The 23,441-nt window shown below is 41.4% G+C and overlaps 2 long non-coding RNA genes across 3 annotated transcripts in view; one reads left to right on the forward strand and one right to left on the reverse strand.

The window, feature by feature from the left end:
• The window catches only part of LOC119858781, a 75,836-nt gene that overhangs the window by 22,664 nt on the left and 29,731 nt on the right, over positions 1-23,441 (forward strand). For both annotated transcript variants that reach the window (XR_006282714.1, XR_005294006.2), the window contains exon 2: positions 19,856-19,945. This is a non-coding gene — a long non-coding RNA (uncharacterized LOC119858781). The remainder of the gene's footprint in view (positions 1-19,855; positions 19,946-23,441) is intronic.
• On the reverse strand, positions 4,471-12,671 carry LOC122461032. Its single transcript, XR_006282715.1, has 3 exons — positions 12,660-12,671; positions 6,580-6,584; positions 4,471-4,625 (listed from the first exon to the last, which is right to left on the reverse strand). It is a non-coding gene; the product is annotated as an uncharacterized LOC122461032 (long non-coding RNA).

Here is a 23,441-nt window from a genome sequence, read left to right on the forward strand (position 1 = left end):
GCCTCTTTTTTAAAAAACAATGGAAAGTAGTGATTAACTGTTCAGAAAAACCTTGAGCAATTCATTTAAATCAAATGGAAAAAAGGTCCCTAAATTGTTACATTTATTAACTTCCAGCCACCAATATTTAAAAGCAAGCCCTTGTAAACATCTTGCAAGCACTTTGAAAAAAATCTCCATATTAGTTGCTACCAATTGCACAATAAATGACCTCAAATATCCCTTTATATTTGCCACTCCTATGTCATGTGGTGACTTGCAATACAAGTCCTGTTTCTTAATTACGCAATGATTGGGTTCTACACTTGATGAGTGCGTTAAAATGTACATCTTGCCAGAAGAGCCTTATCATGAATGGTGGAATAAGAACAAAGCAAGAAGCTAGGGATGGGATTTATTAAAGTAATTCTTTAGTATAAGCCTTTTTTGCATGATTAACTGGTTGGGTTTTTTATTGTAAGTCACAAACATAATAGCATATTAAGAGGTAATAAAAATCTCGAGGCCTCAAATTCTTACAACTGATGTAAGAAAAGCACTCAAAGGTTGGCTGTTCACCCCCACCCTGCTGGGTTTTAGGAGAACAGGTTCTTTTGTCATATGCGGATTACTGCTTCTGATAATCTGTATGCAAAGAGAAGTAGAAAAATCTTTATGAACCTCAGTGTTCCATCTGAGTTTTGGGCAAAGGTTTGAAGGAGGATTTTTGTGTCATCTGATAAAGTTTGCATTTCTTATTTATAAAACCTAAATCATTGAATTTTAGAGGAAATCTGTAGGTCTCTTTTCTTGTCTCATATTCATTGTGAGAAACCTCTTGAAGTCAAGGTACTTGATGCACAAGAACCAATTAGCTTCATCAGTTAACCAGAGCTGGTCTTAAATCTTTGTAGATAGAGAGACAGAGACTATTTGCAAGTGTGTGTGTGTGTGTATATAAATTTTTAGCCAGCTCTACTTGCTCTTAAATTTTCCTACACCGGTAGCAAAATATTCTTGTAGACTAAAGTTTCTTAAGAAAAACAAGAGAACAAGTTGCATCATGATAGGGTACAGTAAATATTCTACCAGGGTACAGTATTGGAGAACAAAATGGCTGCACAGTTACTAAAATGTTAAAGACACAGTACACAAAACAAAGGTATGAGAATTATAAGTTTCAAACATCACATCTCCCTTTTCCACTGTAACAGTACGACCACAGAAAGGGACCAGAACCACATATCTATTAGATATTTGTAAGGTGTGAGTTCTTGTTACCTCACAAACATCTAAGGGACAGATAATCTCCAGGGTTGAAGTTAATCCAGCTCCTGAGAATCCATTCAAGTGGTCAGTTACCTGTTGCCCCAAAGCTGTTCGGTGTTTTTTTCTAAACTACCTCATCCTACCTGGACCTGCCCACTTAGACCACTTAAGAACCTACTGAAGTCAATGAAAGTCTTTCCATAGTGTTCAATGGACTGTGACTCAGGCCCCTAACATAGTAGAGCTGGTTGAAAATCTTTCAAATGAAATGATGGGGAGCGTTTTTAAGAATGAGAAATTTCCCAAAACACTGAACAGTTTGGATAAATGTAGAAAAAGTCATCTAAACTTGTTTACCTGAACCTGCTTTACAGCAAACAAAGAGAGTCAATAACCCTTTTGATGTTTTGAAATAAAATTGACCAACCTCAACTAAACTTTGCAAAAGAATAAAGAGAAAAATGGATCTGCTTTTAAACTCTGCCAGATGGAAACTGATTTTTTCCCCTCAATTTTTCATCCAGTTCTTCATCACCACTAAGCAATAAGCAAACATTAAATTGTTTAGGCTCTGGAAGCCTCCAGGATTATCTAATATTTTCTCCTGCCCCCAACCCCTTTTTCCCTTCAGAATGATCATTGAAGAACTTTGTCATTCTCTAAAGCGGATTGTCGTCCATCTGCCAGCTATAGCCATCTAGCTTTGATAGAGTGGGCCAACACACTCATCTATATTTTCAGCTTCAGTGAAATTTGGCCCAAATCCTCTGATTCAAAACCTGCCTGGGCCTGACTGAAAAGGTTGCAGTATGGCCAGCACCAAGCCATCAAAACTCATGAGTCAAGTCCCAAAAAATCATGCCCTCCTTTTTTTTTTTTTAATGTTGGGTTGTCTTTCTTTGGCTCTGAGTCTTGAGGCTTTACTCTGATTTTTCAAGCTTTTTCACCAAAAGCATGATGACCAGAAACTTATTTAAAAACAAATAAAATCCTAGAGATTTTCACTTAATCACGTTTCCAGGAGCTAAAACTCTAGGGTGGGGCAGGAGGACACCAAATACCATGAGACTCATGACAAAATAGAGTTGGCACCACTGATTATGGAAGGCTTTAGTGTAAAACTTGCTCATAGAAATCTTAGGGATTTATTGGTACACTACAAGTAACAATATCATCCCAGGCAGGATATAACTTCTTACTAAACCACCCCATCTCCCAATCAGATACAACATAACAAACAAGACAAGACTTTAACACAAATGTAAACTATCATCTGTTGGTGGAGATGCTGTCCACACTATCAGAACATTAGCTCCAGAGTCCCACATATCTATTAACTGTAATTTATTTACTGTTAATGTATTTGTGGTTAAAACTTTGGAGTCCCAACTTCTCAAACTATTGTATCCAAAGGTGGAGCCATGATGCATATTGAGTGAATGTAAACAAGTTGCTGTGTTTTTTCTAAGCTGCCAGCAAGCCTTTGCAAGCATGGTTTCCAGAGCAGAGGAACAGAGGATACTGTGTCTTTTTCTGAAGAAATCCCTGGCTTCTCTGAAAGAGAACAAACTTGGCAAAGAGCATGATTGAACTTACTAAAAAACTGTTGAACTCTGAGGAACATAGTTCCTTTAATACTTCAGTAGCATTTCAAGGTTATAGCACTTCACTGTGACTGCAGGTCTACCAATCATTAACAAGCAGTCACTCCACTGGACATCAAGGGCCAAATCCTGATATCTATACCCAGCACAACTCATAGACTCTGCACAAAGTTATATAAACGTGGGAGATTCAGAAGTGTGCCCTGACCCCCACATTGCTACAGGGCTTTAGTAGCATCTGAAAACCCTCTGCAGAAGAATCCCGATTCAGCAGAGTCTTGATGTCTAACTTTAGTCCTACTGAAGTCAATGGATTACTCCTGTGTTTAATGTTCAACAAACTTAAGGATGTTGCTAAATCAGGGCCAAGGATAGATCCAACTCTGCTCCTGGTCCTACTCTGCTTCACAGAACAGACTCTGGTAAGGGTGAAATGAACAAGAAACACGCCAGTACTATAGCTATTGATACACAGTAATACACTGAGAAAGGTGATGGATATAGCTACGGGAAGACGGCAGAGGAACTAACAAGTTTAAAAGCAAGCAGTGCCCTGGAAAGACTCAAAGCAAGTTAGGATGCTGTCACTGTAGTTAGCAGGGCTGCTCAGCTGATGTATGATACTATCATAAAAGAGGAGGCACACGGGCATGTTGGATGGCTGTGCAGAGGAAGTTAAGGTACAGCTACTAGGAAGGCAAATTCAAGAACCTTTTTAGAAAGGAAAAAAAAAAGACATACCCACATTTGATTAAATAGAGACTCCAAGTGACAGTGAAGACAGCAATTCAGAGCAGGGCAATGAAATTTCCCTATGTACTATAAAGGCACCAAAATGAAAACATCTAGAAATCATGAGGAAACAGAATTAGCCTATAGTTATGGAAGTGGATGCTGCTGTCAGTTCTTGCTATTAAAAAAAAGACATAACTTCAACAGCATGGTTGTACAGTGGTGTGCGTGTGTGAGATGTGCACAAATAACTCTTCACATATTTCGGTGGTATTTTTGAAAGGGCTCAATGTTGGCCTAAGGACATAAGAATGGCCATTCTGGGTCAGACCAAAGGTCCATTCCATTTAGCAGGCTTCTGCTTCTGATGTACTTAAAAAAAATATTTAAAAAAAAATTTTGCTATTATTTTTTGCGTCTTTGGCTAGCTGTTCTTCAAATTCTTTTTTTGGCCTTCCTAATTATATTTTTACATTTCATTTGCCAGAGTTTATGCTCTTTTCTATTTTCCTCACTAAGATTTAACTTCCATTTTTTTTTAAAAGGATGCCTTTTCGCCTCACTGTTTCTTTTACTTTGTTGTTTAGCCATGGTGGCACTTTTTTGGTTTTCTTAACTATGTTTTTTAATTTGGGGTATACATTTAAGTTGAGCCTCTATGGTGTCTTTAAAAAGTTTCCATGCAGCTTGCAGGGATTTCACTTTTGGCGCTGTACCTTTTAATTTCTGTTTGACTAACCTCATTTTTGCATAGTTTCCCTTTCTAAAATTAAATGCTACAGTGTTGGGCTGCTGTGGTGGTTTCCCCACCGCAGGGATGTTAAATTTAATATTATGGTCATTATTACCAAGCGGTCCAGCTATTTTCACCTCTTGGGCCAGATCCTGTGTTCCATTTAGGACTAAATCAAGAATTGCCTCTCCTCTTGTAAATTTCAGGACTAGCTGCTCCAAGAAGCAGTCATTTAAGGTGTCAAAAAACTTTCTCTGCATCCTATCCTGAGGTGACGTGTACCCAGTCAATATGGGGATAGTTGAAATCTTTTTTTTTAAACTTTAATAGCCTCTCTAATCTCCCTGAGCATTTCACAGTCACCATCACCATCCCTGAGCATTTCACAGTCACCATCACCATCGTGACCAGGTGATCGGTAATATATCCCTACTGCTATATTATTATTCTTAGAGCATGGAATTACTATCCATAGATATTCTATGGTACTGTTTGGTTCATTTAAGATTTTTACTTCATTTGTTCTACGCTTTCTTTCAGATATAGTGCTATTCCCCCACCAGAACAACCTGTTCTGTTCTTCCGATATATTTTGTATCCTGGTATTACTGTGTTCCATTTATTAACCTCATTCCACCAAGTTTCTATGATGCCTATTATATCAATATCATTTAATACAAGGCACTCTAGTTCACCCATCTTATTACTTAGACTTCTAGCATTGGTATATAAGCACTTTAAAAACTTGTCTCCTTTTTTGCTGTCTGCCATTACATGATGTAATTGAATGGGGCTCTTTTTCATTTGACTGTTTCTCATCAGATCCTACCTGTATTTTATTGTCTTCCATCCTCTCCTCCTTACTAGGACATAAAGAATCTCCATTATAGATCCTCCCCTAAGGGATGTTGCTGTCTGAACCATGTGCTCCTCCACACCTGTCTGCTTTTCCCCTAGTGCTTACTTTAAAAGCTGCTCTCTGACCTTTTTAATTTTAAGTGCCAGCAATCTGGTTCTATTCGGGTTAAGTGGAGCCAATCCTTCCTGAATAGGCTCCCCCTTTCCCAAGTTTCCCAAGTTCCTAACTCTGCTAGTCTTGAAGTCAATAGTAAAATGCTCATTGATTTCCATTTGATTTCAATAAAGTCTCATAAGGATATGGCCAATCACCATCTGCCGACTTTGTTTCTCCCCATCCTCTGTTAGGTTTTTGGGGTTTGGTGAATTATTTGCTTTGATTACTACTTTTCCTCCCCCCCCCCCCCAGTGTAATTCTTCAGTGCAGGGATGGTGACTACCTCTCCGTTTGTAGCACACCTAGCACATGCATAAGGAAATGTTTAAGGAACCACCATTTCAGGGCATAGATATCAAGGTGAAAATGTTGATAGGTCACACGTGATAAGATACTGTCAAGGATGCTGTAGAATCCATTTGTAAGTGTAAACCTGGTCAGTTAGCACAAAGACTTCTCTTGCATCAGCATATTCTAAGGTATTTATGTTACAGCCCATGGCAATGAGTTCATATGTAATTTACCTTCCATAGGTGAACAACCTTCTGATCATAGCACATGCATAATTAGAATAGCAATAAATTGTTTGTATGTTCTAACAGAGCCAGATGATGGGAATATAATAATATGAGGAAAGGATCATCTTCCTCCTTTCCTGTAGCCCATAATGACGCTGGAGAGTCTCCTTCTCCTTCCCAGCATCCTGAGAGAACTAGTGTCCTGAAAGGAAGAGGGGACCAAAACAAACAAACAAAAAAACACTACTACTACCTGTTTGGGGGCCTCCGTTCATAGGCTAAGACTTTCCAGATCTTTCTGCTGGCTAGTAACTCTATGTCAAGGCCGGTTGAAAATGTGGAGAGCGCTTTCTTCAGGAAAAACTTGAACTACAAAAATTTCTGTTCAGATGGGCTGTTTCATAAAACACTTTGGTTTAATAGTACAATATTCTGAATATTCTAAAGGAAACAACATTCTTGTTGGTTTTTTGGTGTGTGCACACAAAAACTTTGTTTTAAAAGTTTGCAATCAGCTTGTAAGGGTTCAGACTCACCCCTGCGGTACCTCCTGCTGGTAGTTGTTGGGAATTAACTCATCCAACCACTGGAGTGCCCTCTGCAGGCTGGTGATCTGCTTTACTGCCAGCCCCCATGTCCCTCCCAGGACCCAGTGCCCCTTTCTCTGGGGTGCTGCCCCCCCCAGCAGTACCCCACACTCTCAGGTTCTGGGTCTCCCCACCCCCTAACCCCACCTCACCTCACCTCAGTCTGGGCTACTGCCAGTCCCCACTTAGCCCCTTGTATTGGGGCAGACTACAGCATACACGCCACTCATCACAGGCAAGGGGGGTTTGGACTTGCTGCCTCCGCCTACCCATGGGCTGCCCCTCTGTAACCTTGCACCTATTCGGCCTGTAGTCAGGCCTGCAGCCTGAGGCTTTCTAGGCCAGAGCTCCCAGCTCCTCTAGCCCTTCCCCAGCCCTGCTCTAATATAGGTGTCCTGTTCAGTACCTTGCAGCCAGGCCCTTCTCCCTCTACAGGCAGAGGAAGATTGACTAGGCTTCTGGCTCACAGCCTCGTATAGGGGCCAGCTGGGCCTCATTGAACTGGCCACAGCTGCAGCTGCTCCCTTAATCAGCCTGGGCTTTTCCCTACAGCCCCAGCCCTTTCAGGGCCGGAACAGGGAACCACCCTGCTATACAGCTCTATTCTCCATGTTTATTAGTCTCTTAGCATCAGAACCAGGGAAGCCAAATGCTTTGTGAGAACTCTTTAACTCTTCCAGGAAACCTGTCAGAAGAGAGAAATTATCTTAAAATCAGAAAATAACTTCTTTCTTGTCTTATCTGGACCACCACACAGGGCCTGTTGGAGTTACATCATCCTAAAACTGCTGTAACAATGTGGAAAATGAGGCGGGCTGTTTCTACCAAGTGTAGATCAGCTGAGTTACTATTAAGATGTCTGTGCACTAAACTGGAAGCTAGGAGTCAGATTTACAAAGGTATTTAGGTGCCCAGTGGGATTTGCAAAAGCATCTAAGTGAGTTAGATGCCTAACTCCCATTGATGTAATGAACCATATATAAATAATTTACACCTCCTGGAAAGAAAACTTGTTATGCAGAAGTTGGTGACCCTCTACAGCTTTTGTTATATGCAGTGTTGGGTATGTATAACCCATAGAAAAATGGAAACTCCACAATTCGAAGAAAAAGGAAGCAAAACTTAACAACTGAGTGTGTTTCTCAGACCTGAGACGAGCTCTATGTAAACTTGAAAGCTTGTCTCTCACCAATAAGTTGGTCCAATAAAGATATTCCCGTAACCACCTTGTCTCAACTTTTGTTATGACTGAACCAGGAAAGAAAATTGAATTTAAGGTCTCATTGCACAAAAGATCGGGTGCTATAGAAGGTTAAGAAGGAGCTCTTATCTGGGAAAGCACATTCACTAGCGGAGAGGTTATCAGGTTTTTGCTGTTGTAATCAGAATATAATAAGATACAGTGTACGGGAAGTCGCTGTTCACTTAACATTACTGTTCTTTCTCAAGGGGGTAGGGTCATCACTTAACTTTAGAAAAGGACCAAACTTGATGAAAACACAATGAATATCTATGACCTACTCATTAAAAGGGAATGCTCCAAGAACCTCAAGTCTTTGAGATACCAGCAGCATCTACCAATGGAAACATTCACAGATCTGAGCATACTAGAAGAATACTCATTTACTTACAGGAATTTAAAATGGATTAGGCATATGATGGGTTTAGTAAGAGCCTGGCAGATTAGCCTCTTGACTTGATCTCATGGTTCAGGTAGGTCTAACAAGTCTCTGTTCTATTTCAAGTTAAATTGCAGTTCATCAGTCAAAGTCAGACCTGTTTGCACTAGTTCAATTTAAGTGAGAGTTACATTTTGATAAAGATGCCTTAGAATCCTTTGCATAACACTCAGCAGGGGGAAGGATGAGATGGGAGGAAAACATCATAAATAGTATCAAGGGCTTGATTCATTCACCATGTAAGGAGTGGTGTAATGACTTAGTTGTTGACAAAATATCTACCTGGGATGAGTACAATAAGTGAGATAGAAGTGCAATGTGCAAGCTGATGCAATTCAGTGCTAGTGCAACTGTGTGCTGAATCCCCTTGCTGGGCTGGGACAGAGGTGGGTAGTGCAGGCAGGAAATGGGGTGTGGTCTATACAAATTAGCGGCTGGTCCACCCTTTCTGCCAGTTAAGGATGGAGCCCCACACAGACATACAATCTGTAGCTGCATCCGATCCCAGATCCGCCAAAAATTGTCTGCAGATAGCTGCAGATATAAAGCAGAGATCCATGGATTTGCAGGGTTCTAGTGACAGTCATGCAGCGTTGGTGTTGGTGAAGGTAACTGATACAAGTGGTTATTTTTTTTTTATTTAAGCTGCACCACAGTGACGAAAGCAGTATAGACAATGACACTTTGAAAACTGTAGGACCAAAGTTTCAAAAAGAGAGGTCTGAGAGCCATGTACAACTGTGCACTTACATGTTAATCATTGCAGGTGCATAAAAATAACTGCTAGATGACTGTGTGTTTGTCTTCATATGCAATCACAGTAACTTCAGACCCTAATACAGATTGATTACACAGTGCAGATTTCCAATTGCCTTTTTAAAAATGGAACCTTAAGGGCATGGCTACACTTGTGAGTTACAGCGCAATAAAGGAGCCCGGGGCACACTAGCTCACTACCGTCTACACTGGCAAGGCACATAGAGTGCTCTGATTCCATGGCTATAGCACTCATTCCACTCGCCGAGGTGGAGTGCCAGAACGTTTGCTGCGCCCCCGCTGGAGCAGCGTGGTGCCAGGGTGGACGAGATGTTGCATTACTGCGCTCTGATCAACCTCTAGAAGCATCCCATAATCCCCTTAAGTCAAGTGGCCACTCTTGTCATTGTTTTTGAATCACTGAGGAATGTGGATATGCCCTTTGAAAGCTCCGTTTCTGACAGCCGGCTGCTTATCTGCTCCAAGACAAAGCATCCATTAGTATGGAATGCTGTGTGTGTGTGAGAGAGAGAGGTGGGGGAGGTGGGTCTGCTGCTGTCTGAACTCACAAGACAGCATGCTGACATGCTCTCAGCCCCCCAAAAACCCACGCTCTCTCCCCCCATGTACACACAACACACTCCCTGTCACACTCCATTCCCCTGTGTTGCAGTCACTTGCATGCTGGGATAGCTGCCCATAATGCACCGCACCCAATGCTGCTGCAAGTGCCGCAAATGAGGCCACGGCAGTGCACTTGAAGCTATCAGTGCGGACAGACTGCAGCGCTTTCCCTACTGCGCTCTACGAAGGCTGGTTTAACTCAAAGAGCTCTACATCTGTAAGTGTAGCCTTGCCCTAAGAGTTTTACATTTGTTACCAGAAAATTTCCACTTATCTGTTTGCATTTTTCCTCTCAGTAAATAGAGGTTCAGAAAAAAGAATTGCTCTATAGTTATATAAGTTAAAATGAGGTTAAATTTTAGAAACCTCTTCCTCTATTCAGTCACCTGGCTAGTTTAGAGTTACCGCACTACACTGGGGTCTTCTGCTATCACAAATCGGACAATGTATGGAGAACATATCTGTATTAATAAGATCACAGATCGATAACTTGCAACGGACACATCACTGAATTTGGTTTACAAAATGGAAGCTGATTTAAAATAAAATATGTTCCCTTAAAATTCCCTCCCCTAGGCTATTTGTGCCCCTGATTTGTATCTTGGTTTTAAAACCAAACTTAAATTTCACCTTTCTATTCGATTATTTTTCATTTGTTTGCCACAAACTTCAGCACACATGACACATGCTTCGGTCTATGCTCAAAGGTCACTCTGCTCATCACCTCCGTTTGAATGTGATAGTGCATCTCATTTGCATCTAGCCATTATGCCTCACTTTGTGTGAATGGCACTATAAGATGTATGTAATAGCACTAGTGGTTTGTGCTAACATCTAGTTAATGTTCCGTGTGTTGCATGTTGTAGAGAATACAGTTGAATGCCACTGTTTGTCAATGCTGGAGTATGCAATGTCAGTTACTGTACCACTTTTTCAGTATTTCTATAAAACTAGCATGTTTATCTGCCAGGAAATGAGAGGAGCTTCAGAACCTGGTAACTTAAAATATGGTCACTGATGATAATACAGGAGATTTAAATATGATAAACTTCATTTGACTTCCAGGAGTATGAGATTTTGTTGTAAAATGATGTTCAGGCCAACACATACTTCTGTTTCTTCACCATTTCCATGACCCATTTCTCTCCCATGACTCTTCTATAGCCTCATGTCACATCTGCCACAAGAAAGCTCCCTGGACTGTACTCCCCCAGGTATCCTTGCCTCTGAATCCTACCCCTGCTCCAGGGAACCTCCCTCTAGGACCAGCCCCTTGCTCCTGGGTTCCTCCTGCGGCCTTCCACTCAGGCCTTCTGCCAGAGAGCTCCCTGAAGAGTTACACTCCCTAGGTCTCCTTGTCTGTGAGTCCTAGTCCTGCTCCAGGGAATCTCCTTCCAGAGTCAACCCCTTGCTTCTGGGCCTGGCTTCAGCTGACCAAGCAGATTCTTCCCCTTTTTTCTAGGGGCTTCTGTACAAACCTTCCCACAACACAGCAGGATTTGATTTGAGTTAGAGCAAAAGTTCCATCCTTTCCCTCACTCACCTGCTCCAGATTTTACTGCCTACTTACTACTGAACACCTAGAACAAAAGTCCAGTGACCCACACAGGAATATAAGGGAGTTCTTACTCCTCCTTAAATCCTTGCATGGGCCCATGTCAGAATCTAACCCTTACCTTGTAAACTCTTCAAAGCAGGGATTATATGTCCTGATGTCTCTCCTTTTAGAGACTAAACATGGGCCAAATTAATCCCTGATGTAACTTAATTTAACTCTTGAGTTATACCAAGGGGGAATTTGGTACAGTGAGTTTAAAGACTTCTCTTTTATCTCAGTTATTCTGTTCAATTGTTTGTTTTTATTTATCTTCATGCTTGAAGTGGCGTAAGTATCACAGGGTGACTTGCCCCTTTAAGATGGAGCAGGATCCAGTTCCCCTATGACTCATCATCCGCTTCCCAATTGGACTTGAGGGAACACGTGGGCCTGAAAAGGGAAAAGGCAGGAAGGAGAAGGTGCAACCTGCCTGAGAGGAGACTGAAAGAGTCATGATGAGTAGGTGACAGCTATCTGAGAAGAGAGGAGAGACAGAAGGAACAGCAGATAATTGCCTGAGGGAAAGATCTGAAGGAGAACAGTAACTGTGTTGCTAGGAGGACTGACTAGGCTGAGGAATCCTGCTGTGTTGTGGGAAGGCTTGTACAGAGACCACTATTCCAGCATGCAAGAAAGTGAAGAACCAGCTTGGTCAATGTAAGCCAGGCCCGGAAGCAAGGAGTTGACTCTGGAGGGAGGTCCCCAGGAGCAAAAGTAGGACGCACAGGCAAGGAGGCCTAGGGAAGTGAAACAGTGGATGGAGCTTTCTTATGGCAGATGAGTTGGGGCTGCAGAAAACTCAAGGGAGAGAAATAGGTCTAGGAACTCTCAGGATGGAATAGTTAGTGACTCTCTGGTGAGTGACCTGGGAGTAGTGACTTTGAATGGGATTAGAAAGTTGCTATGTTGTAACTTTGTTCTACTTTGAGATTTTGAGAGGAGTTGTTGTTACTATGGGGGATTTGCAAAATGTAGCCCTTTATAGGAATAAAAGGGTTTGAGTTTGCCACTGAAAGAGACAGCATTCCTTAGCATAAGTGAATAAAGGGGAAACCGAGGCAGGTGTACCTTTCAGGCTGCAACCTGTAGCTGGAGGTGGACCCAGCTGGAGGTTGCCCTATAGCAATAAACTAGACCAAAGAAAGTCACTGATTCCAGAATGGAGTGTCCACATGTGGTTACATCTGCATGGCTATAGCATTGTAATTGTATTGCTATGGTTCCTCAGGTCAGGTTCCTTGTGTAGACAAGTCCTCTGTCCACACAGGATTGAAATACTCATTTAAGTAGGTGTCAAATGACTTGCACTGATTATGAACTCCTCAAAGTAGCAGCAGCCCTCTTATCTTTTATTAGCTAATATTACTCTCCATTAAAGTTTTATTGGGGTGTATCCTCTTTTTCCAGTAATATTTTCTGGGAGATAAAATAATGAGGCAAATGATAAATCTCATTATAACTATATAGCTGGTGGGAAAATTTTCATTGAGTAACAGGGACATGTTTTTTGCACACAAATGCATCTCTTTAAACCAGCTCTAATTACAAAATACTTACATCAGGTACATTATTATTGTTCTGGACATGATTTGAACAATCCAATACTGTTTTAAACTCTCTCATTTGAATTGAGAACAACTAGTGATACTTCTAGGATGTGTTTACACTGACAAACTGAATGTAGAATTCACTACCAGTGAGGGTCCATTGGTAATTGTAACAGTAGGAGGTATAGTATAGCCAGGACTTGGGGAATTTTTAACACCAGGTTGCACCTGCACTGCTGAATTTCATATCAGACTTTTGCTAGAGTAGCAAGCCTCTAGTGGGAAAGATAGCAGGGAAAGAATTGTAAGACAATGCAGCTCTGTAACTAAAAGTCTAGGAGTCTAATTTTTGCTCTTGGATGCACAAGCCTCTAATCAATGTCAATAGAAGTAGTATTGTACATAACCTTGGGATCAAACATACTAATCTGAGAGAGAACAATTTTAGGGTTCAGGGTGTTTGCCATACAAATTCTAGTCTCTCCCTATTGAAACTCAATCTAGCAACTTTCATAACCAAAATTGGCAGCTCTGCTGATAATGACAAAAGAAAAATATGTTTTAGCTGACAGTAATAGAAGGAGATCTCTCCTCCTCCTTTTAGGAAGGTCCCATTGTATGATAGCTGTTTCATTACTCTGTCTAGCATAGATTTCATAGGCGAGAGGGCGTACCTTCTTCAGGATTTCATGAAGTCCTAGCAACTTTGTTGGTAGCTTACTCTCAGGAGATGGTAACAGGGGTAGCAACTTCTGTCCTGGCTGGACTTGCCTTGTTATTAGATGATTGTCTGGGTGGTCTAGCTCTCTTTTGATGCATTCCTTAACTGGGCCAGACACACATGTGTAGAATATAAAAGGCTACACTCTTTAGAGGCTTGCTTAATCATACATTGCTTTTAAGTATAAGTCTTAAACCAATGGTTCTCAATCTATTTACCATTCTTGGCCACATATGTTGCCCTCTGTGTCGTGTGGGTCACATCCACACAATATATATACTATCTCTATGACCTGAGGATGTCACATGGGCCACAGTTGTGTGCTGATCGGGCTGCGGGCTGAGAACCACTGTCTTAAACACATGCTTAAGTGCTCTGATGAACTGTGCCCTCAATATCACATGGCATTTTTATAAGGCTAGGGTTTCAGGCTCAGTGCCCTGGCTAAATGTTAGCACAGTAATTGAATTCTCACCTACTTTCACCTTTCAGTGTTTCAAAAGACTACAGTATTTCTCATCTCTATTGTTGCTGTGTGCTGTTAAACACCTCCTGCATTTCAGTAGTAGGTGTAGTAATCACAGTATATCTTTTATCCTGCCACTCAGGAGTGTTATGAGGCTCAATTCATTATTGTTTGTTCAACTGTAAGCTCAGTGCATGAAAGGCACTATACAAGTGCTGAGAATTTTTATTGCTTTCGGGGGCAGTCCTTAGGGGAATGACAGAAAACAAGATGGATGATACAGCAATTGTTAAAGGGACAAGCAGCCTAGTCTCCATGAAATCTTAAGACCAGCTCCTCATTTCTGGAGTTATCCACAAGCAATTTTTCAAACCTTACATTGTTTGGAAGCTTAGATTGCCTCATTACATCTCTATAGCATCCAAAACAGGCCACCATGCTCCTACATCTGTGCTAATTCTAGCAGTATGATATCCTAATGAGAAAAATAAATGTCACAGACCCCATTCTTAAATGTAGGCAGAGCTTGAATGCAATGATGTGATTAAATTATTAATGTTTGTGCTGGAGTGTGGTTACATAAGAATAATACTCATGCACAATCTCAATTCAGATAACGTTCTATTATGACTTCATCCATGTGTTCTGCAACTAGCATACTCCCTAATCAGAGAGAATATTTATCTTGTGGTATTAAATCTAGAGTTCTCTACAATAGCCATTGATGATCATATGGCAGATGATAGTCCCAATGTCCTGGCTAAATTTCAGGTTGGGTAGTTATATTCAGTCTCCTTAAATTCCCCCTTCAAGAGCAAGTGGGTGTGATATCATTCTTCACTTGTTATCCTAAACTGTTGCTCTGCATTTTTGGAGAAAAGAGCCTACATCTCAAAACTAAACCCCTGTCAGGGAAGGCCTAGGTTTACTTGGCCCTGCTTCAGCACAAGGGGCTGGACTAGATGATTTCTCAAGGTCACTTTGAGCTCTACATTTCTATGATTCTGTGATTCTATTCTGTTTATTTAGTATGTCTATTACAGTAGTACCTAGATGTCCCAACCAAAATCAGGCTTACTGTGCTAGGTGCTGTACAAACAGACAGTAAGTAACAGTCCCTATCTTAAATTGCTTGCAGTCTAAATGGACAATACAAAGAGTTGGAGGGGAAATGGAGGCACAGAGAGGTGAAATGACTTGTCCAAGACCTTGCAGCAAGTTAGGGGTCCAGAGCTTTACTCATTAGATCACATCAGGCTAACACGCAAAACATTTAGGGCTTGTCTACACTGGCAAGTTTTTTTCAATGCAACTAATGTCATCAAGGAAAATTCAACAAAAACAAAGTCACCAAAACGTGTCTACATTTGCTCTCTCTGTCGACAGATCGTGTCCACATTCGCGGAACCAATGGACAGTGGGGTATGTATCCCACAGTGCCTGGCAACACCATCCGTCTCTAGGTGTTGTGGGAATGCGGAAACGGAGCACAGTGCATCGTGGGATGTGCAAAATGTACCATCATGCACCGTTTTGTGTCCCATCCCTCCGAAGGTCTCTGGCTTCCTTTCACACCGTTTTTCCAACTGTCATTCTTTTGTAGCACCTGCCAGCATCTGCAGTCAGAGAGGATGGATCCCACACTTCTCTCCTATGCGCTATTAGCTGTCGTGAGGACGTCACGCATGGCAGCACAGTTGCTCAGAGTTATTTGCAAAGTTAGCGGACGATGAATCGCAGGCACCTGAGTGTGATATGGATGGCAGCAATTTATCAGTGCTTTGTGCATTCACAGAGCAGCTGCATACGGTAGACCGTCACTTTTGGGCTAGGGAAACAAGCACTGATTGGTGGGATGGCATTGTCATGCAGGTGTGGGATGAATACCAGTGGCTATAGAGCTTTCGGATGCATAAAGCAACCTTCATGGAACTATGTTCTGAGCTGTCCCCCGACCTGCAGCCCAAGGAAACCAGACTGAGAGCTGCCCTTTCAATGAAGTGTGTTGCTATCACTGTGTGAAAGCTGGTGAATCCAGATTGCTACCGGTCAGTCGTGAATCAGTTTGGAGTAGGAAAGTCCACTGTTGGGAATGTATTACTCAAGTGTTCAGAGCAATAAATCACATCCTGCTGCATAGGACCCTGACTCTGGGAAATGTGCATGAAATAGTGGATGGCTTTGCAGAGATGGGTTTTTCTAACTGTGGCGGAGCAATTGATGGCACACACATTCCAATTTTAGCACCAGACCACCTTGCCTCCGAGTACATCTTGGAAAAGTATCCCTTCCTATTGGTGTTGCAGGTGCTTGTGGATCACCGGGGGAGTTTCACAGACATCAATGCAGGCTGGTCTGGAAAGGTGCATAACACACACAACTTCAGGAACAGTGGCCTGTACAGAAAGCTGCAGGCAGGGACTTTCTTTCCAGACCACAGGTTCACAATGGGGGATGTGGAAATGCCCATAGTAATCTTGGGAGACCTGGTTTACCCCTACAGCCTTAGCTCATGAAACCTTACACAAGGCACCTGGACAGCAGCAAGGAGCATTGTAACAACAGGCTGAGCAGGTGCCCCATGGTAGTAGAATGTGCCTGTGGCCATTTGAAAGCTCTCTGGAGGTGTTTAAATGGCAGGCTAGACCTTACGGAGGATAATATTCCCATGCTCATAGCCGTGTGCTGCACTTTACATAATCTGTGTGAATCTAAGGGTGAAATGTTTGCTCAGGTGTGGAGCACTGAGGCAGGGTGCTTGGCTGCACAGTTTGAACAGTTTGTTTGTCTACAGTAAAGGGAGGGAAAAAAACAAAAGCCTCTTGCAGGGGTGGAAGTTTTTTGTCACCAAAACTGTGAGTTTTTTCGAAAAAACTCACATTGCAGTGTGTCCGCTATCGCTGTTTTGTCGCCAAAAGCCAGTTTTTGGCGACAAAACTTGCCATTGTAGACAAGCCCTTAGATTCAAAGCAAAGAGATTTCATTGCCTTCATCTTATGTACAATTTCTGTATTAATCAAATCTCAGTGCTACTGTTGTTTCTAAAGGATTTAAAACAAACAAATTGGCAAAGTGTTTTTTTTAACTTTTAGCAAATGTCTGTTTCACAGAAACGTTACATTTACCCCCAAAGAAACTCTTCTATATAAGACAGAGATTCTCAGCACTTGGGTTTTCATCTCTTCATATATTGGTCTCTTGGATTTGAAATTAAGAAGTTAATGACAATAAATTGTAAACTGTCCATAGGTTTATTTTTTAAAAAAAATGTCTGCTTTGTAGAGACTATTCAATTCAGTTCTCAAGTTGAAAGATACCCAGCCATTTTCTAGATGGAAGAAAATTCATTACATAATGTGAAAGTCCAAGTCTCTCTGAAGGTTACTTTAGCACCAAGCTATTTAAGACAAAGGTGTCCTAGAATAAGTGTTTTGTCTGGGAAAACAAATTACCAAGAAGAGGCTCATAAGATGTCTGCTAGCAAACACCTGTGTTGTTCTTACGATAATATAAATATATCCCCAGCTAAGTTCTTTGAAATATCCCAGTGTTTTCCAGTCGTTCTTTCATTTCATTCTTTATATTTTTTTCTCCTCTTTACCACCTGATTTTGGTTGCAGCAGCCCTATTTTTTCAGTTCTCTTCACTAACAGTACACCATCAAATAAGTAATGTAAGGAACATGATCCAGGGTGTGGATGTCGTCTTGATGAATCTGAGGAGCAATGGGTAGAGACTGAGTTCATTCTTTACAGTATAAACCCTTCTGGGTAGGGTTCTCTCTCTTTTATGTTAATACAGTGCCTAGCACTAGGGGGCATTAATCTCAAGAGGGGCCTTTGGTTACTACCGTAATTGAAATGTATCGCTAGGTTTCTCCTTTTGCTGATAATACATATATGATGGAGGAGGATTGAGAGCAAGTTTCATACCTATGTGGTATGAAATAGCTGCCCCTTTCCCCATGGGAAGTCTAACAGGATGAAGCTGGAGTAGCTGGTGCTACATAAAGAAACTCTTCTTTGTCTGCTGCCTTGTGCCTTTTAGAATAATGTCCCTTGTCTTTACTCTTTCAATCTTAAACCAATGCCTGGTTGCAGGTATTAAAGCAGCACGCTGTGACATTGCACTCCATATGATTTTATGAAAATATGCTAATGAGTGTGAATATAATGTAACTGGAATATGCTTCATGCAAAAGGTCTCTTGTGAGGTATCATTACAAAGCTTATAATCTACTGAGTGTGCTTATCCTATTTGTATACATGTATCCTTCTTGGATCTGAAACTAGAAATATGAAATACAACTCTGAGGGCCTATTGTAATTATGCAAAGTGTGGGCCATTAATGGTGGTTTGGAATTTGGATGGCTCCCATTAACCAGGGCAATTGACTATATAGATGGCTCAGTTTACTTGTAAGTCTTCCTATATGCTGGCAAGTGGGTAATGAAGTCTTACAGTGCCATGCGATCATGTCACCTGAACTGAAATCCATCTTTAACCTGGTGCTTTTCCATTTAGAAGGAGGGGTGGGAACCCAGAGAGGAACAAAGGATTCCCACTTTGTGCAAAAGATATATCAAGGGGTGGAACAGAACAAAGGGGGCTGCAGACATGAGAAATCCCCTAGTTACACCTGAGCTGGAACAAGGATTGTGCCCGGGAAAAGGATTGTGCTCACACTAGGAAGGCGTCCAGTCTGTGATAGAAACATCTCTGAGGGTGAAATTTTATCTGTATTTAGTTTTCTTACTGTATTAGGCTTAGACTTGTGTGTTTTATTTTATTTTGCTTGGTAATTCACTTTGTTCTGTCTGTTATTACTTGGAACCACTTAAATCCTACTTTTTGTATTTAATAAAATCACTTTTTGCTTATTAATTAACCCAGAGTATGTATTTATACCTGGGGGGGCAAACAGCTGTGCATCTCTCTATCAGTGTTATAGAGGGTGAACAATTTATTAGTTTAGCCTGTATAAGCTTTATACAGGGTAAAACGGATTTATTTGGGGCTTGGACCCCATTGGGAATTGGGTATCTGAGTGCTGGAGACAGGAGCACTTCTTAAGCTGTTTTCAGTTAAGCCTGCAGGTTTTGGGGGACGTGGTTCAGATCTGATCTGTGTTTGGAGCAGGCTAGTGTGTCTGGCTCAAACCAGGCAGGGCACTGAAGTCCCAAGCTGCCAAGGAAATCAGGCTTAGAAGTAGTCTCAGCACATTAGGTGGCAGGTCCCAAAGGGTTTCTGTGAACCAACCCATCACTCATGCTTCCTAGGCAAATTACAGGTTGCAGATAGCTATTGGAAGTGGCTTCATGACTTAAGGGCCTTCATCTGTGAGTGCCCTTGGCACCTATGCTCCACCAACTATACTACTTGCCTGTTATCCAGGAAGTTACTCAAGATTTATTCATATTTAAGGCCTTAAATAGTAGACAACTGCTGCCCTGAGTCCTGGTGAGGCAGCTGCAAACAGGAGCTGCTCATTCTTGCATGATGTAATCTCAAGAGATCTAGAGATGGGGCCCATGACTATTTAAAGCTATCTCCACGGATGCCCCTCTCTGGAATCCTTCTGATCATGGTCTCCTAATATCAAATTCCCAAATCATACAGGCCTCAAAAAAAATTCCCTATTCTACATTCTGGTATGAACATAATCTTTCATCAATCACACTTGTCTTATTTTAACAAATCTGTGAGCCTCTAGGAACTTCATGATTGCAAGTATGCTACAGGCAGCGGATGCTCAGAACAGAGTCGGCAGAAGTAGAACTTTAATCTTTTTGCTTAAAAACATTGGGTCTACTCCTTTAAGTTAAAGAAGAATCTCCATTGGCTATCAGCAGTAGAGGGCCTCTGACACAACTGAGCTGTACTGAATCCATCCAACAGAGGGTAATACTAAACATATTACTGTGTTCCATACAATATTCATAATCATTGGATAGCATCTTTTTCTTGTGGAGTTCCTCTTTAAATACAAGGGAATTGACTGTGTCCTGCTTCCCTTCCTTTTACATAGACCAGAAAACTGGCACAAACTACATACTCCCCTTTCCACATGAAGTTCAGCTTCCACATGAAAACATGCTAAGAGAACTGAAGTTCACTGGTGAGTTAAATTTTGGCATTTTGATCTAGTTGTACAGTTTCTTGTTTCAGGCAAGAAATGTTTGTTTGTCTGTTTACATGTAAATTAAGTATTGTATGGTTCACAATGGGCCTCCATTTACAGTCTGAGCCAAGTGCTAAGGAAGGATTGTGAAATCTTCAAAGAGTAAATTTACAGGAAGAAGTTAATCAGCAGGGAGGAACCCTGTTTTCAAGTAAGGACAATTAACTTGTGTGGGTATAATTATGGGATACAGAGGTACAGCCTGGTTCCCTCAATCAGTGAAGACAAGCTGCCAGGGGCATAGATAGGGTGACCAGATGTCCCATTTTTATAGGGACAGTCCTGGTTTTGGGGACTTTTTCTTATATAGACGCCTATTACCCCCCACCCCCTGTCCTGTTTTTTCATAGTTGCTATCTGGTCACCCTAGGCATCTTATGAGAAGATGTCTCAGACGAACTGGTTGAAAATGCTGGGGAAAGGACTTTGGGCAAGCTATCTTGCAGAAGATGGGGGAAAGCCTTGTTAGTTACATACTTTCTAGAAAAGAAATGTTGATTTTGTTTTCTATGTAACCATTTGTTTCCAATATTCTAACTCTCTATCTCTTGAATCTCTGTTCTTCAATAATAAATATATTGTTTTCACTGTGTACAATATAAAAAGTGAAGCGCTGTGTGTTAAGTGGGGAGCTTGAGCAGACTCTTACAAGCTGGTGTGTACTATGGCTTTGGCAATAGCAGATCTAGGAGTTCTGAGAGTGTTCAGTGGAATGGGGCCAAGCACTACAATGATGCTCAGAGGACTTGGTGTGTGCCTATGTCTAATGCACACAGACAGAGCGAGGCCTGCTGAGGTTTGGAAGGCTGTGCTTGCGCTGCCAGAGGCTGGTGTTTTTCAAGGAAATGATACACAGAAGAGACTTTCTCACCCTAAGGGCAGGTGGCGGGGAAGGTGCCTCGTACCCCTGAGGAAGCACCACAACACACTCCTGATTTGACAGCGAACCATTGATAACTACCCTTGGAGTACTGTCTTTCAACCCCTTGTGCCACTTTACAGTGACTTCATCTAGACCACTTTTCCCTAGTTTACTTATGAGAATGTCACATGGGAGTGTGTCAAAAACCTTACTAAAAATCAAGCTATATCATGTCTAATGCTTCCGCCTATCCACTAGGCCCATAATCCTGCCAAAGAAAGAAATTGGATTGGTTTGGTGTGATGTGTTTTTGACAAATCCATGCTGGCTATTCCTTATAACCCTATTTATCCTCTAGGTGCTTACAAATTGATTGTTTAATAACTTGTTCCAGTATCTTTCAGGAACTGGTCTATAGTTCACCTTCTTAAAGATAGGTCCCATGTTTGCCCTTCTCCAGCCCTCTGGGGTCTCACCTGTAATAGATGAGTTCTCAAAATAATTGCTAACAGTTTCAAGATAGCTTCAGCTAGTTTCTTAAGTATCCTGGCAACTGGAATACTTAAATATTCTTTTACCTGGTTCCTTTTCCCTTACTCTTAGCATTTAATTGGGTTGAGTATCTGGTCACCATTACTCTTTTTAGTAGAGACTGATGTAAAATAGGTATTAAACTCCTCAGCCATCTTGATGTCCTCAGTTATTAACACTCCTTCCCCACTAAGTAGAGGGCCTACACTTTCCTTTGTCTTTTTGCTGCTCCTAATCTATTTATAGAACCTCATCTCCCTGCCTTTATGTCCCTTGCTGGATTTAACTCATTTTGCACCTTAGCTTTTCTTATTTGTTCCTACATGCTAGTGCTACTCTTTTGTACTCCTTAGCAATTCATCCATGCTTCCACTTTTTGTAAGGTTCCTTTTTCACTGTCAGGTCACTAAAGAGCTCCTGATGGAGCCCTGTTGGCCTCTTACTATTCTTCCTCAATAATATGCACATGGACATTCACCCTAACCGAAGTGGAACACACTTTGAAGTTCGGGCCTAGGCTGAAGAGGAACACTAATAGGGAGGAAAGCAAATGGGAAAACTTTCACCTTCAACCTCTCTTGGTAGCAGTGGAAGTGCTAAAATACTCTGTGAAAACCTGCTGCTGAAACGCTTGAAGATGTTTGAGGTTTGCAAAGAAAAGAAAATCTTGAACATAAATTTGAATCTTCCGAGACTCACTCCTCACTAACGTTTGTTCATGCCCCTCAAGAACCTTTTGTGTGTTGAAAACTGCTGTGTTGCCCCTACTTCTGTGAATGGTAACCTGGAGCAACTGGTGAAACTGCACTTACCAAAATTACAGAAAATTCATGGTCAGTCTCATTTTAGAGGTGGAACATTCAAAAGAATGGAAAAATTCTATTGCCCAATCCAATGTAGGGTTCTCTATTGCATATTCTGGATTTGATGCATTCTGAGATCTCAGAGTAATGTCAATAGGAACCGAACTTTGGGTTTGTTGTTGACTGTTCATACATAGACTTTATTGCTTCTAAAGAGCAATATATTCCCCTATTTCTCCCTCTTTAGGGCTTGGTGACTAATGGACATTAAGTTGCTTACACTCTGTGCTTCCACCTAGTGAGCAGGTGCATAAACTAGAAGACAACCCCTATGACATCTAGGATGTTACAAATTATTGTTGTAGGGAGTCAAGAACCCATAGATAAGGATCAAAGTACTTTATTCCTGGGAAGCTAAGAGTAAAGAGAAAGGAACAGTGACAAGGGGTATGAAGCATATCAAATAAATAAATGAATAGCCAAGCTATCAAAATAATTGTACTGCCCCCTCAAAAGCTCACAAACTTTCCCAGAGCTGAAGGAGAACTCTGTGTGGCTAGAAAGTTTGTCTCTCTTACTAATACAAGTTAGTCCAAAAACAAAAAATTACACTGATCTATTCAATTAGATAGAGACAAGGTGGGTAAGGTAATTCATAATCTTGCACAACTAGATTGTGTGGTGATTGCTTCATAAGTGAAGAGGAAGGTATCTTAGACCTTGTCTTTACTACAGGTTACTTTGGCATAATTTACATCACTTAGGGGTTTGAATAATCCACCCCCCTGAGCAACGTAAGATTTACCGACCTAAGCACCAGTATAGACAGTAACATAGCTACCCCTCTCCTTGCACAGGCAGGAGTTATTAAGCTAATAGAGCTTTTGCCTGTCTGCTTAGAGCGTCTCCACCACAAGCACTACAGCAGCATCAGTGCAACTGTGGTTCTTTAAGTGCTGTAGTGTAGATGTAGTCTTAGATAATTTGCAGAGGTCATGGTTTGATGTTAGGAGTATGGAATGTTTTTAGTCTTGGCTCTGCCACTGACTTGTTGAGTGACCTTGGATTAGTTACTTTGTTTCTCTGTCTGTTTCCCATATGTCAAATGGGGATAATAGTATTTACCAACCTCAGAGGGCTGTTCTAAGGATTAATTACTTAGAGCCTAATCATGGCTTTTCCACGAGCCCTGTGAAAGGGGCAGCCTATTGTTGAGTTGCATGGGAAGCAGACTGTA

The sequence above is a fragment of the Dermochelys coriacea genome, chromosome 7 (assembly GCF_009764565.3).
Source record: "Dermochelys coriacea isolate rDerCor1 chromosome 7, rDerCor1.pri.v4, whole genome shotgun sequence".
Lineage (NCBI taxonomy): Eukaryota > Metazoa > Chordata > Testudines > Dermochelyidae > Dermochelys > Dermochelys coriacea.